The sequence below is a fragment of the Bactrocera neohumeralis genome, chromosome 6 (genome assembly GCF_024586455.1).
Source record: "Bactrocera neohumeralis isolate Rockhampton chromosome 6, APGP_CSIRO_Bneo_wtdbg2-racon-allhic-juicebox.fasta_v2, whole genome shotgun sequence".
NCBI lineage: Eukaryota > Metazoa > Arthropoda > Insecta > Diptera > Tephritidae > Bactrocera > Bactrocera neohumeralis.
In genome coordinates, this window is record NC_065923.1 from 28,433,125 (window position 1) to 28,447,322 (window position 14,198).

General features: G+C 31.7%; 1 long non-coding RNA gene across 2 annotated transcripts in view; it reads left to right on the forward strand.

Annotated features, from left to right (window-relative positions):
• Positions 1-7,766: 7,766 nt before the first annotated feature.
• LOC126762634 (uncharacterized) overlaps positions 7,767-14,198 on the forward strand; it is a 169,676-nt gene continuing 163,244 nt past the window's right edge. The window contains exon 1 of one of the 2 annotated variants that reach the window (XR_007667492.1): positions 7,767-7,806. This is a non-coding gene — a long non-coding RNA (uncharacterized LOC126762634). Of the gene's footprint in view, positions 7,807-9,972; positions 10,384-14,198 lie in introns of those variants that run through there. The other variant, XR_007667493.1, reaches the window with a different exon arrangement.

The following is a 14,198-nucleotide window of genomic DNA, read 5'->3' on the forward strand; positions in this document are numbered from 1 at the left end:
CACCGGATTTCATCATAACCAGCGCGCTCACTAAATCAATTTGGCAGAGTGGCTCTCGAGAGAGCGTGCGGAGGCATAAAATCGATTAAACGAGGGGAAATGCGCTGATGAATTGTGGATGCTAAGAGCGCGCGCGTTCCGTTTTCATGCGTTTCCCTTCTAGTTGTTGTTGCTCTCATTTTTTGTCCGCACGTTCGCTGTTACCCCTTCGTTAGTTGTGCGCTCTCTCGGTCGCTCGCAGCGCAGTTGGCGCGCTTCTCTGCTCTTGGCTTTCCCACGTTATTTTCAGTTTCTCTGTTTTTATGCCGCTTTGCCTTCCCACACTGCTTCATAACAACGCCAAATAATAATAACGCCTAGCAGCTTCATGTTTGTTATGAATTTCTGTTGTTGTTGTTGCTTTTGGTATTGGATTGTTGTTGATGTGGCAGACGCTGACGAGCGCGCTTCGTTTACAACACTCTCCTATTGCGCAAGGCAGCAAACCAACCAACAACTTTTATAGGTTTTTTTATGCGAAGGGACTTTTGGGGGGTCAAATGGGGACGAAGAAGACCTGCAGTTGAAGCAGCTTCTCGATAAAGCGTACAACAAAGCGTGCTCTCCAACTAAACTCCCTGAAGAAAAAATGTGCAGCTAAAAAAATAAAAACGATTACAACTTCGCTGCCGACGTCTTCTGCCAGCAGTGACTGCGTTTTGCTCTTCGACTTCTTGGGCGTACTTCGTTTTCTGTTGCATGTTTGTATTTGGTTTGTTGCTGCCACGCCACGAAGGTTGTTGCTACAGTTGTGTGCTAATGCAGCTAAATGCTCGTACTGTTGTTTTTGTTGCTCTTTAGTGGCTGTTGCCTTTTAAACATCGCTTGGAATGCAATTTGCTTTGTGGAATGGGAGCGAACGAAGCGGCAACAAACACAACAAACTGCATGTACACACACATAATCCTATGCATATGTATGTATGATTGTATATAAAATCGTAAGTTTGTCTATTTGGCGCGGTGGCGTAGTAAAACCAAGCGAACCACGCCAGCAAAACAAAATAAAAGCGACAGGGTTGCCAGTCATCAGCTGTGAAAGGTGGCCTTTCGTGTTGCAAATATTGGAGGTTGTGTCTGATGCAATTTGTAGGTATGCAACCATCAGACACTAGTCACTTCTAGAGTGCTGAAAATTAACACTTTGAGACCAGTTCGTGTTGAAATGGTGACCAAAACTATTTCTGTTTGACTTTACTTTATTAAATCATAATCGATTTGGGAGATTAAATAATTCTCAAAAAACTTGTTGTCAGTGTCCCAAAAATATTTTTGGATTTGTAGCGCCTTATAAATTGTATAAGGGCTTCTGAGAATATTAAAAATGATGTATGGACACACAAAACTATAAAAAATTTTAATAAAATTTATTGTTACAACTAATTTATTGGAGAAACAAGCGAAAAATCATAAAATAAAGAGGTGAGGAGGATGTAGGCGAGCTAAAGTGAGAAGGCGAATCATCTCTTTCCAGGTTTGTACGCTGGGTTTGGGACCCGCCATATAAAAAAAACCAATGCTAAGGACACAACAGACTCGGCTGAGAGACCGCAGTTGATGGAGCTGCACGAGATACACGACGAAATTGACATAGAAGCCGAATTAAGAGAAGCCGTCTATGCTGGCTAGGTCAAGTCATCCGAATGGACGAAAACACTCCAGCTCTGAGAATATTCAACGCAGTACCCGCCGGGGGAAGCAAAGGAAGAAAAAGACCCCTACTCCGTTGGAAAGACCAGGAGGAGAAGGACACTTATAGCATTGACAGACGGCAGCGTTAAACCAGATTAATTGCATTTTTCGGGATTAATTCAGGAGTTACCACAGCTAACTCCGTTGCTGAATCCAAAAATAACTCTCAAAATTTTAGGGAGTTTGTGAGATTTTCGTTGGCAACATTGTTAAAAATGGCCAATTTTCATCTATTGTGAATGAAATACAAGCAACCCTGACAGCTGTTTATCAAATTCTCAATATAATATCAATAAAACTTCTTTGTTATGATGCAGTTTTAAAAATAATGTGTTGATATGTTTTTGTAATAAAAAATGGTTTGGGTCGGCTAAAACCGTAATGTTTATAATAGGACAATGAGCTGTTTATGGGAGTTTCAAACTCGCATAGCTGCCGTCTGTCACCTACAAATTTGGATCTGATTAAGTGCGCAGTTAATCCGGATTAACTCTGCCGTCTGTCAAGGCTATTACAATCTACAATTGGCGCAAAAACAGCGAAAAGGAAAAACGATTGGCGCACTGCTAAAAAGAAGGATGAGGAATTTGCGCTAAAAAATCCTATACTTTAGTTTAGAATCGGATTCTTCATTTCTGTTTCAAGCATACATATGTATATGTATGTATACATTCATATGTGTTTCAAACAATGACATATGCCAAATTTACGAAGGCAAAACCATAGGTAATGAAAGGCATACCGAAGACGTTATTTAAAATTATATTTGCCCCAGACCTAACTGCTGAAAATTTAAAATAGACTTTTAATTCGATCTTCGAAATAACCTCCAAATTATTAAAGCCGAAATAGCCAGAGAACAATATTTCTAGAACGACGACTTTGACGACTAGCACTCTACGGGGCGGAATCAGAGACAAACAATGTATGCTGAACATTACTAAGGTATGAATGTTATTCAAGTATTCTCTCGATGCAATTGACGGTGGTACCTGGAGGATCGGTACTTGGAAGTAAAATTTTTAATTTGGTTTAAAGTTCCTCACATGGAATTCATTCTAAGAAAAAATAAATTTAGCTAATGACGAAACAGCAAGAGCTATAATTGAGTCAATAAAATGAAATTTCTCGACTTAATTTGCCCTCGTAACACCTGTAAAATAAAATATTTAAACAAAAAAATATGAACTTTAAATTTTATTTATTAATTTTTTCATTATAAAAAAATATTATATTTGAAAAATATATTATTCGTAGGAAAATTATATATATTTTAATGTACACACTATAAATTATTGATACTTGAAATAAAAGTTTTTGAATTCCTTAGTTTTTTTTATTTCAACTGCAACATTTTAGCCTATGTCGTTCTAGGTGTGGCCACCCAACTATGTGAATATGTATTTGTTTTTGTTTCATAACCAAGCTTTGTAAAATTTGTTAAAATACCATGAACCATGGGGTTGTCATCTAAAACCCCGCAAGTATTTAAATTTCGTGACACTTCATTAAAAGCCGAATATGCAGTTCCTCAACAACGACATACATACTTATGTAATTACATTTCGAGAATATATCATCTCTGGGCGGAACATAAATAATTTCTGAGGGTTAAGGGGTTAGAGGTAGTCAGAATTTTCAAAAAATTAATTTTTTTTTGTATTTTCGTTAAGTGTAATATCTTAAAAATATTCTCTGAAAATTTCACGTTGATCCAATAATTAGTTTTTGAGTTATTCGACAAATAACAAACTCTAAACGCATTTTTCTCAAAACCATATTTTTTGAACTGGTGACAACTGTAATCGAAAATTTATACAGCTTTTAGGATACATAATAAACTCGGGCCTGATCGAAGCATTTTTTTTTTTCAAAAATTTCGATTTTTTAAGACCAAGTCTGTTGACTTTTTCCCAAAAATTTAGACAAAATTTTCCTGAGGCCGCCATTTTATTAATTAAAAAAAAATCCTTCGATTAGGCCAAGGATTATCTATTTATAAAACTAATTTTTTTGTCCAATTGATTTTGGATGAATCTCCAAGGACTTATGGTTGTCACCGCAGTACCTTTTTTTGGAACTGGGTCAACACAAACAACTATAACTTTAAAAATTAAATATTTTTTATTTGAAATTTTCGTGACTTCAAGTCAACACATTTTATAATAATGCCATAAAACTTTTGTAAAATAGCACGATTTGATGGCAAAAAAAAAAATACAGAAAATTCTCATTTTTTCGTGCCTCTGACTACTCCTAACCCCTTAATAAATAAAAGCGCAATAATCTTCTGAACACCACAGTTATAACTTTTAGAATTGGTTTTAAAAATCAATATTTTATGGTTTTGAATGAAAGATAAATATTTTTAAAGCAATTAAACACATTTTATTACTCTTGAATCAATTTGAATAAGCATTATTTTAAAAAACTCCTAATATGAGATATTTTGAATTGACAAAAAAATTTTTTGAGGGACATTTTTTTGGAAATTATATGCTCTACAAGAATCTGCCATTTAATAATGTTTATCCTAAACGGTTAAAAAGTAATGGTATTTTTATGACTTTAAAAATTTATATTAAGCTAAAAAGTCCTGATTTGCTGCAAATCTTATTGAGATTTTTAATTTTATTTTATATTAAAAATATTGCTAATTTGAACTAAATTCCAATGTTATAATATTATATAAAAAACCTTATAGAAACTTGTGAACCTTTTTATGATGTTATTTTCTGCTGCATCATTAAAATAATACAAAATTGTTGCGAACTTACCTTAAGAAGAAATATTCCATACTTTACAAATCCTTCCTTACATAGTTTGTACCTGGCCGTATGCACGTATGTATGGGTATGTTCATATCACTCATTCACATAGCCGCTAGCATGAATTAATAAACCCTTTCTACTAATTTAAGAAATTAAAAAAAAATGGCAGCACTGCCACACTTCCATTACTTTACATTATTTAGACACACTGCCTACACACACACGTTCTTTTTACATCGCCGATATGAAGTCATTCGCTTGTCACACGATTGATGCTGCCCACTCACAGCCATCATTTACTTGCACTTTTCTCACAATTTTTGCAGCTTTTCACTTATTAAACACTTCACTTTGACACAAAAGACATTCAGACACAATATTTCACCAAATTTTTTGCACAATAACCGATTTAAATAATTAAAATTAATATTTTACGAGGATCACTAAAATTTTTGCACAACACGACCGAATTCAGACCACGAACTGAAGTGGCGAGTTGGTGTGGGCGATGAACCAGAAGGGGCGATCGGCAAATTAACGGCTAATTATATGCAAATGGCAGAAGTTTGTATGTAGATGTTCTCTTTGTTGCAGTCATTACTAAGATAAAAGGGGTGATCAGGTGCTGACGCATACATACGTATGTATAAAGAGTTGTTAGGAGTTTTAAATCTTAGTAGAACCATTTGGAATAGTGAGAGTAGCACATGAGGGGAAACATGCAACAGTGTTATTTGTATTTAAGCAGCAAGAATGATAGATGATATGCACATTTCTTATTTAGGAAGAGAACTAAGAGACAATGCTCTTTTTTTTTTGTTTGGTCTATTTGTAGTTGTTGAGAAATTCATAGCCAGAAGTATGTATGTATGTATTTGGGACATGTTTTGAAAGTGTTTTACATTTGTGCATACATACATATGTATGTATGTAAATACAAACTTAGTCAAAATATCTTTTTGCTCTTAATAAGAGTTCGTGTGATATGCATTTTGTGTTTCCATTGTGCATAGCTGACACAGAACTGATCTTTTAATATGTAGACTTTATTGGGATGACTGTATATATGGGATTTGTTTGCAGATGCTTTGTAGATGGTGTGAAAAGGGGTGCTATTAGCAAATTGAAGTAAGTGGCGGAAGTGGATGTTTTGTTGTTGTAATTTTAGCGGAAACTACTGAGCCATTCAAATTTGTGCAAATTTTATAAGGTTGCCATAACGATAAAATTAAATAAAAATAATATTCTAACTTTCAAAACTCCAATAACTCATTACGACCTTAAAAATAACTACCTATGAAAATATCCACTAATTCAATCAATAAAGTAATTATAAAACCAAAGTATGATTTATGAATATTACATTTTAATTGAAAACTTTACGGCAGTTTATGCTCACCCTCGACACCGTTTTATTTGCTGTTGGGGCGCAAAGTAGACACACACTTATCTTCTTCCTGTCTGCGCTAAATTTAGGTCAAATCCAATGGCAACAACTAAACGCCACGTCAGACGATGCTAAAGCCTATGTGGTGGCGAGAAGTTGCATTGTTTACTTCTGCTATCTTGGAAGGTAGGAACGAAGTGGCTTGCGTGCGGGCGAACATGAAGACAGACAGTCATTCAGCCAGCTTGGGTGGACTTGCGACGCTTCTAGTGGAGTCATTGAAGCACAATTCGTGCGTGCCGCATTGCGTGTGCCACTTGTGTTAGTGTGGTGAGCCGTGGGTGCGCTACCTATACATATGTGTATGTACATATGTATATCTAAAACTCTAATCAAAAAACTGTACATCAAGTTCGCTGACTGAGCAACACTGGAACGAATTGCTTTGAGGAAGAATATTTTCGAAGTTTCACAATTCTTCTGTATTCTTACTTCAATATATGTATGTACATATGTATACATTATGTTTATGTTAAATTATGTACCTACCTTTTAAATTAGAACTTTTTTATTTTAAAAGATATAATTTTAACGACTTCAGCTTATTTGGATATTTACGTACTTATGACCAGAATATCATTCAATTTGATACGATTATTAACAGTTAATTTTACAAACCTATGGTATTAGAAATATCGAAAATTTGTGTATATTGTAATTTTACTCAAAAATTAATAATATTTTTTCTTTAAAAACATACCTTTCTATGGATTCTACATTCAAATCCCGTGAAAGAAAAAATCCTAAGTTATACTTATATTGCGTTTTTATTTTTAAGAAGAATCGCCTTTCAGTAGACAATATCATTTTTAAAAATATATCTAAGTGTTAGCAACATATTTTGCATATTCCTCCTCTGGATAAGCTCCTTTATCAGTACATACCCCATTTATACCGAAATTCGTTTTCAGTACCCGACCGCCAAAGTAATCGGAATCGTGCCCCCAAATATAAAACACTATCAAAAACTTACAAAGCACACATACACACATACTTCTTACTAAGAACTCTTCAACAATTACAAATAATAAATAGAAACACAAAAAAAAGCATTATCTCTTAGTTCTCTTCCTAAATAAGAAATGTGCGTATCATCATCTGTTGCATGTTTCCCCTCATGTGCTACTCTCACTATTCCAAATGGTTCTACTAAGATTTAAAACTCCTAACAACAACTCTTTTTATGTATGTATGCGTCAGCACCTGATCACCCCTTTTATCTTAGTAATCACTGCAACAAAAGAACATCTGCATACATACTTCTGCCATTTGCATATAATTAGCCGTTAATTTGCCGATCGCCCCTTCTGGTTCATCGCCCACACCAACTCGCCACTTCAGTTCGTGGTTTGAATTCGTCGTGTTGTGCAAAAATTTTAGTGATCCTCGTAAAATATTAATTTTAATTATTTAAATCGGTTATTGTGCAATAAATTTAGTGAAATATTGTGTGTGAATGTCTTCTGTGTCAAAGTGAAGTGTTTAATAAGTGAAAAGCTGCAAAAATTGTGAGAAAAATGCAAGTAAATGATGGCTGTGAGTGCGCAGCATAATCGTATGAAAAGCGAGCGGCTTAGGTTCGGTGATGTGAAAAGTGTGACATGTAGTGTCGTTAGAAAAGGGTGGTTCGTTAGTTTTGTAAATGATTTAGGTCGTGCATTTATTTAAATAATCTTAGTGCAAATATTAAAACAAGCTTTTTTATGAAGCATTGTTATTGTGCGGGAGTGCAACAAAATGTACAAAATATATGAATATACCAAAACTAATGTGTTTGTACAAATGTATTTTGCGACTTTATGACTTTGCGAGGGATATCAAATACTTTGTTCATGAATCAACATTATACTATATTATGGTAAGTTTTCATTTATTGTAGCTCGTAGTAATATTAATAAATATTCGCATACAAAGTTCTGCATTAATATTCCTATTATATTTCTCAGTTTTTTTAATTAATTAAAATTTAACGAAGAAGAATAATTTATTGCTTAAAATTTTCGTATAAATTTCCAAATTAGAAAATATTGGCCGCTCTCTTTTTTTGATTTTTGGAATGTAATCTATTAATCTATAAATATGTACATTGATTAAGAATTTAGTAATCAAAAATAAATATAAAAAATTAATCAAAAATAAATAAATTTTGCTTGTATTTAATTTGAATTATACTTCTATGTATTAAAATTATTATATATTTACCTTTTTTGTATCATTTTATATAGTCTATAATCTAATACCTGCTTACATTCAAAAATAGGTATTTAAATCCGGAAATTAAAAATAAATAAATGTATTTCTCATATATCGTTAGATAAAATATTCAAGAAGAGCTTATGCTAAAGCTGTAGGTGAATTTTTCCCGAAACTACTTTTCAATTTTTAAAAAACTTTTATAAAATGATTTAAAACGTGATTAAAAATATATTTGATATAAAAAATAATTCCTAAAATTAAAAAAAATTACTCAAACAATAAAAAAAATACAATAATTTGGTAAAAAATAAAAAATAAATTTAATAAGTAATTTAATTCTAATCACTCGATTTACTTCTTATTTGGCATGAGTTTTCTTTATATATGCATATGTGTGTATGTACATACATATGTATATATTTTTTATAGTGTTAATTGACAAAAAATTAAAACAATTAAATCGTAATATTTCAAAAAATTCGGATAAGATGAACAATGACTAAAAAAATTAACAAATATATATGTATGTATGTATTTCATATCTAAATATGAAATCTAAATCTATCATATTCCAAGCATTAAAAAATTACTAAAGAAATAAAAAAAACCTTAAAGAATTTTGGAAAAAAAATAAAACCCAATGTAGTAAGTAATTTAACTATGAAATAAATAATTTATAAACTTTTCGCTAAAAAAATTTTTAAGCTCTTAATATGTTAATAAATAATTAATAAAAACTGGATGGAAAAAATTATTTTTAGGCCTATAAAATACCGAAAAGTAAATAATTACTAACAATACAAAAAAAAACTTATAAGAATTTTGTAAAAAAACAGAAAACAAATGTAATAAGTAATTTAATTATACAACTAATATATAATTTTCTGAAAAATTTTTTTAACACTTAATATTTTACCACTTAATACTTTAATAAATAATTGGTAAAAACTCGGTGGTAAAAAATTATTATTTTTTTATTTCTTTAGACTGAATACGCGCTTATAAATAAATATGGAAGTCTGGTCTTAAATTTTTTGAATTTCTTTATGCACTTTTATATGTACATACATTGTACATATGTACGTATAACATTCTTTTAATAATTTTCAAAAATATTTACATATATTTTGTTGGATGGCTAACTCTCTTTATTTTTCAAAAAACTTCAAGTATCAAAGCTAACCAACTAGATTTATATATGTATGTATCTATGTATATAAAAGTATACATGTATGGTATCCCAATATTATATAAATACATATGTTCTTATGTATGTATATTTGCTTACAAATACTAAAATTTCCTAGTGACTTATATTCTGCATGCTCTCTATAGTGATACACCTGCTCACATATTGTTTACCAACACCTAAATAACTAGTACATATACATACATATGTGTGCATATAAGTATATACATATATATATATGTATAAGAAAAAATAGGCTGGCTTTTAGTTATTCCTTCATCCAGTGCATCATTTAATTGCATGCAACACATACATACATATATGCATCCAAGCACACGAATTGCGCCCTCTTTTCTTCTTCCACTACTAAACTCTCCTTCCTCTAATTCCTCCTCCTATCGACTTCCAATTACCCCTTCTTACTAACAACAACAATACTTTAGGTTATTATCCACTTCCGCTATTTACACTCAATTAGCCGGTAAACCACTAATCGTTTATTATGTTCCATCTCCCACACCAACTCGCCGCTGCAGTTCGTGGTTTGAATTCCGTCGTGTTGTGCAAAATTTTAAGTGATCATCGTAAAATATTAATTTAAATTGTTTAAATCAGTTATTGTGCAATAAATTTAGTGAAATATTGTGTGTGAATGTCTTTTGTGTCAAAGTGAAGTGTTTAATAAGTGAAAAGCTGCAAAAGTTGTGAGAAAAGTGCAAGTAAATGATGGCTGTGAGTGGGCAGCATCAATCGTGTGACAAGTGAATGACTTCATTTCGGCGATGTAAAAAGAACGTATGTATGTGTGTAGAGGCAGAGTGTGTTAATGATGTAAAATAATGGAAGTGCAAAAGCGTAGCAAGAAAGTTAGTGATGATAGGGTGCATAGTTATGTAGAAAAATTTGTAGGGTTTATGAAAATAATATTTTTTTATGTCAAAGCAAGTGTCAAATAAAATAGTGTTAATAAGTGATGGTGTTCTAAAGTGTATACATAAATATTTTGAAGTATGTGAACTATGTGTGTATGTTTGCTGGTGTAATATTAAGGTAAGCCTAAAATATGAGCTGCGTTTTATTTTAAGGGATTATATCCACTTGCGAATGTAAAAAACTCACGTTTTTCCCAAACGCTGATATCAGTGTTTCTAGGGAAAATTTCTATGAATGACTCAACCGATCTACATACTATATGTATATGATATTCTCCCGAGACCTTCTCAGAAAAAATTTTCAGGCAATGATCGAAGGAATGCTATTTTTGATAATAATTTCGGTTTGTTAAGCAACTTTAAAATTTAAATATTTTCACAAAAAATATAATAAAATAAAATGTCCTTAAAAAACAAAAAAACGCGATTTTTCTGCCTTACAAGTGGATTTTATACTTCATATGAACTTACAATCAATAAATATAATTTTTATATAATTATAATATAAAACTTTTATATGTTTTAAATGTACATGTATATTTATAACTTTTTGTAGGGATAAAAATTGTTTCGTATAAAATTCAAATTGAAAACAATATTTTTTTAAATGAATTTGTTCTTACAGAAGGTATTTTTTCATAATTTTCTTTTAATATGTTTATTCTAGTATAAATTATATCTAATATAAATGCTAACTTTTTCCATGAAAATAAGGATGCATTATAATTTTCAAATTTAATTGAAAAATTTGAAAAAATCTTTCGTACAACAAATCTTCTTTTAATTAATTATCTGGAGAACTCTTAGCCATATCATAAATTTGTATGAATTTATGTATGTATGTATCTAGCAAAAGTTGTTTGAAAATGCAGACTAATGCTGGGCGTGGGCACCGGTGTCAGTGATATTTAATGTGTAAAACACCTTCTAATAAAATCTTCTAAAATATGATATTATATCATTTTCTTGTTTAGTGTTGAAGTAAGTTTTAACATAATACCAAGTTTTCAATAATGAAATGCACTTATAAAGAAAGCAATTGATTGCTAATGCATATTACACACCTTTAAAAATTAATTTAATGCAAGACAATAAATCTATTAATTTGTTGACCTACCTAAAATATATGAAATACTGAGGTTTTATTATAACTATGAAACTTAACTTTAGTGCCCTTTTATTTGTTAAAGGAAACTCCAATAAATGCATGATTTGTAGTTTAAATCGAGTATCAGACAAATATTTCGATATTTTTCTCTTTAAAAGAAGTTGTAAGAAGGGCAATTATTTCTGAGCTCCTTATTAAGCCTTTACCTCAGTTGAGAAGTCAACGAAAAATTCGATGAAATTGATTATCGTTGCAAATTCCGAAAAATATTCAATTCAATTTAAATTTTATCAAAATATAGTGAGGTGTGCTCTGTTTGATAATCTTTAACAGCAAAAATGTTAATGGAAATCAACTAAGAAAGCGCTAAGTCGGACGTAACCCAACATTTTATACTCTTGTATCTTGCAAGATTCAAATCCCGAGAGATTCCTTCAGGCATGGAAAAACTTTATATCAAAAATGTTGCGAAAGAATTCAAGATTCATTATTCGACGAAATCATGAATGTATTACAATCAAATTTGGTATTTTATTGAATTGTATAACAGGTCATTTAGTTTAATAACTATATTTTACTTCCCGTCAGCGAAAATTATAGCAAATTCCTCCTCAAATGAGATACTTTTATCTGACATAATCTTAATCGAAGAGGCTAAATTGATGATATTGGCCATTAATACGGTATAAAGCCAACCGGGAGTTTGAAAATCTTTTAATCGGTGTATGGGTGATAGCTGTAATATTGAGTCGATTTTATCTATTTTTGCAAGTTTTTTCCAATTCAGGCACAGAGTTGCTTCGTTAGGAGAAAAATACGTCTAATAATTTTAATTAAAATAATACAAATATTGGCCGATTTATGGGGTTTAAAGTCAGCCGGAAATTTGAAAATTTTTCTATTAGGTATATGGGGGCTCAGGGAACCCATTTTTGATACCCAGAAATACTATTATCAGGAAAAGATTATGCCTGAATTTCAATTATATATATCCTACAAATTGACCGATATTTTCGGCAAAAAGTCAGCTATAGGCTGTGAGGTCCCCATTTTCGGTATCTGTGGGCTTGAATGGTTATAGTTTGATTTGGACAATTTTTAGTCGTAAGGTGACACACCTTTGGACAAAGTTTTATCCGGATATATTGATTCATTCTTGATTTGTATACTGGAAAGTGAATGAATCACATAATAATTAAAATAGTGTTATATGGGAAGTAGGCGTGTTTTTTTCACCAATTTTGGCCATTTATGCACTATATCAAAAGAATGTTACATATCGAAATTGGTTGAAATCGATCGAACAGGTTCCGAGATATGTATGTGGTTTCACCTAAAAGTGGGCGGTGCCACGCCCATCGTCAAATTTTGACCCAGGCTTATTTAAAGCGCTCCCATACCTATCGGCATACCATTTAATGTCTCTGGTGTATTTAGTGCTTGCTTTATCGCTATTTTAGTAGTTTTTAACAGTACCGTTATATGGGGATTCACACTATCTAACCATAAGCTTTTGTATAAAGCAGAAATATCAACATACTTTGTATTTTTGATGTAAACTGATAATTTTTCAATTTTGTTTTTTATTTTTGCCACTTTTGCTCGAAAGAATTTCTTTAAATATTTTTTCCAGAGCCCTGAACTACCATGAAGCATTATATGACTCTCTGATTCTCTGACTTCTCATCTTTGCTCTGGACTCACAAAAACACCATTTTCACGTATTTTTATACAAATGTTAATTAAAGTCTTGAAAATAGGCCTTCTTGAGCTAATAAAAGTGTCAGCTGGGATGCCCTTCAATGCCTTTAGCAAATAAATTTTTCTGGGTTTAATGGATTCATATTTCGAACCGTGGGCGAATTTTTCAGTTTGGAAAACATTCTCACAAATTCAAAATTTTCTGAATCAAATTTTATCAGTTAACTTCATTGATTTCTCTTTCTTCCTCAGTTTTGTTAAGTTCGGGGTCTTGTTATATGAAATGTTCAATTAAGTAACGGATATTTTTGCGGTAAATATTGTAAACGAAAATTATTAATTTTCTGGTTATAACTATGTAAATGCTTAAAATAATAATTGTTTCATTTGATTGCGAAAATATCTACCACAAAAACAGTGAAATAGAATAAATATCCAGTTCATCCGGAGAACCTTTCACTTGTTCTGCCTAAAACAAAATTACCGCCCCTTTTTGAACGTTTCTTTCAATTCCGCAACATTTAACACTTTTTGGCATTAAGATTTCTGCTTTGTTTGCTTTTTTATTCTCAATTTCTTGCTTTTTCCTTTTGTTTTGCTAAAAATCCTCATCATAACTGTATAACTGTATTACTTACGAAGGTCATGCATATAACGGTAGTGCAAAGTAACCAAACCATGGTAATAACGGTATGTAAAAGCGAAGCAACAATCAGCACAAATCCAGCAAACAACAAAGTCAAGTTGTGAGCTTCACAGCTGGCATTTGTGACGCACCGTTTTGCTTACAGGTACAACCACAAAGCTACTTGTAGCAGAGATTCTGCCAACTTTTCACATTGACTTCATCGCACATTTACGCATCGTGGTACATACTTACATTGTATTTACATTTAGTCCAATAAATCTCTTCGCGCAAATTTGCCTTTGTATGCAGATAACGCACTCTTCTGTCTGTCTTTCATAAAATAAATAAATATGTATGTATGTAGACAATGCATATAAACACACTGCAGAGGCGATCGTGGCACCCAGCCATCATAAATGTGAAATTATTTTAAAAGTTGTTTGTTTACAACGCATTTACCGTCATTTATTTTGTGTAATTTTTCGTTTGTTTTGCT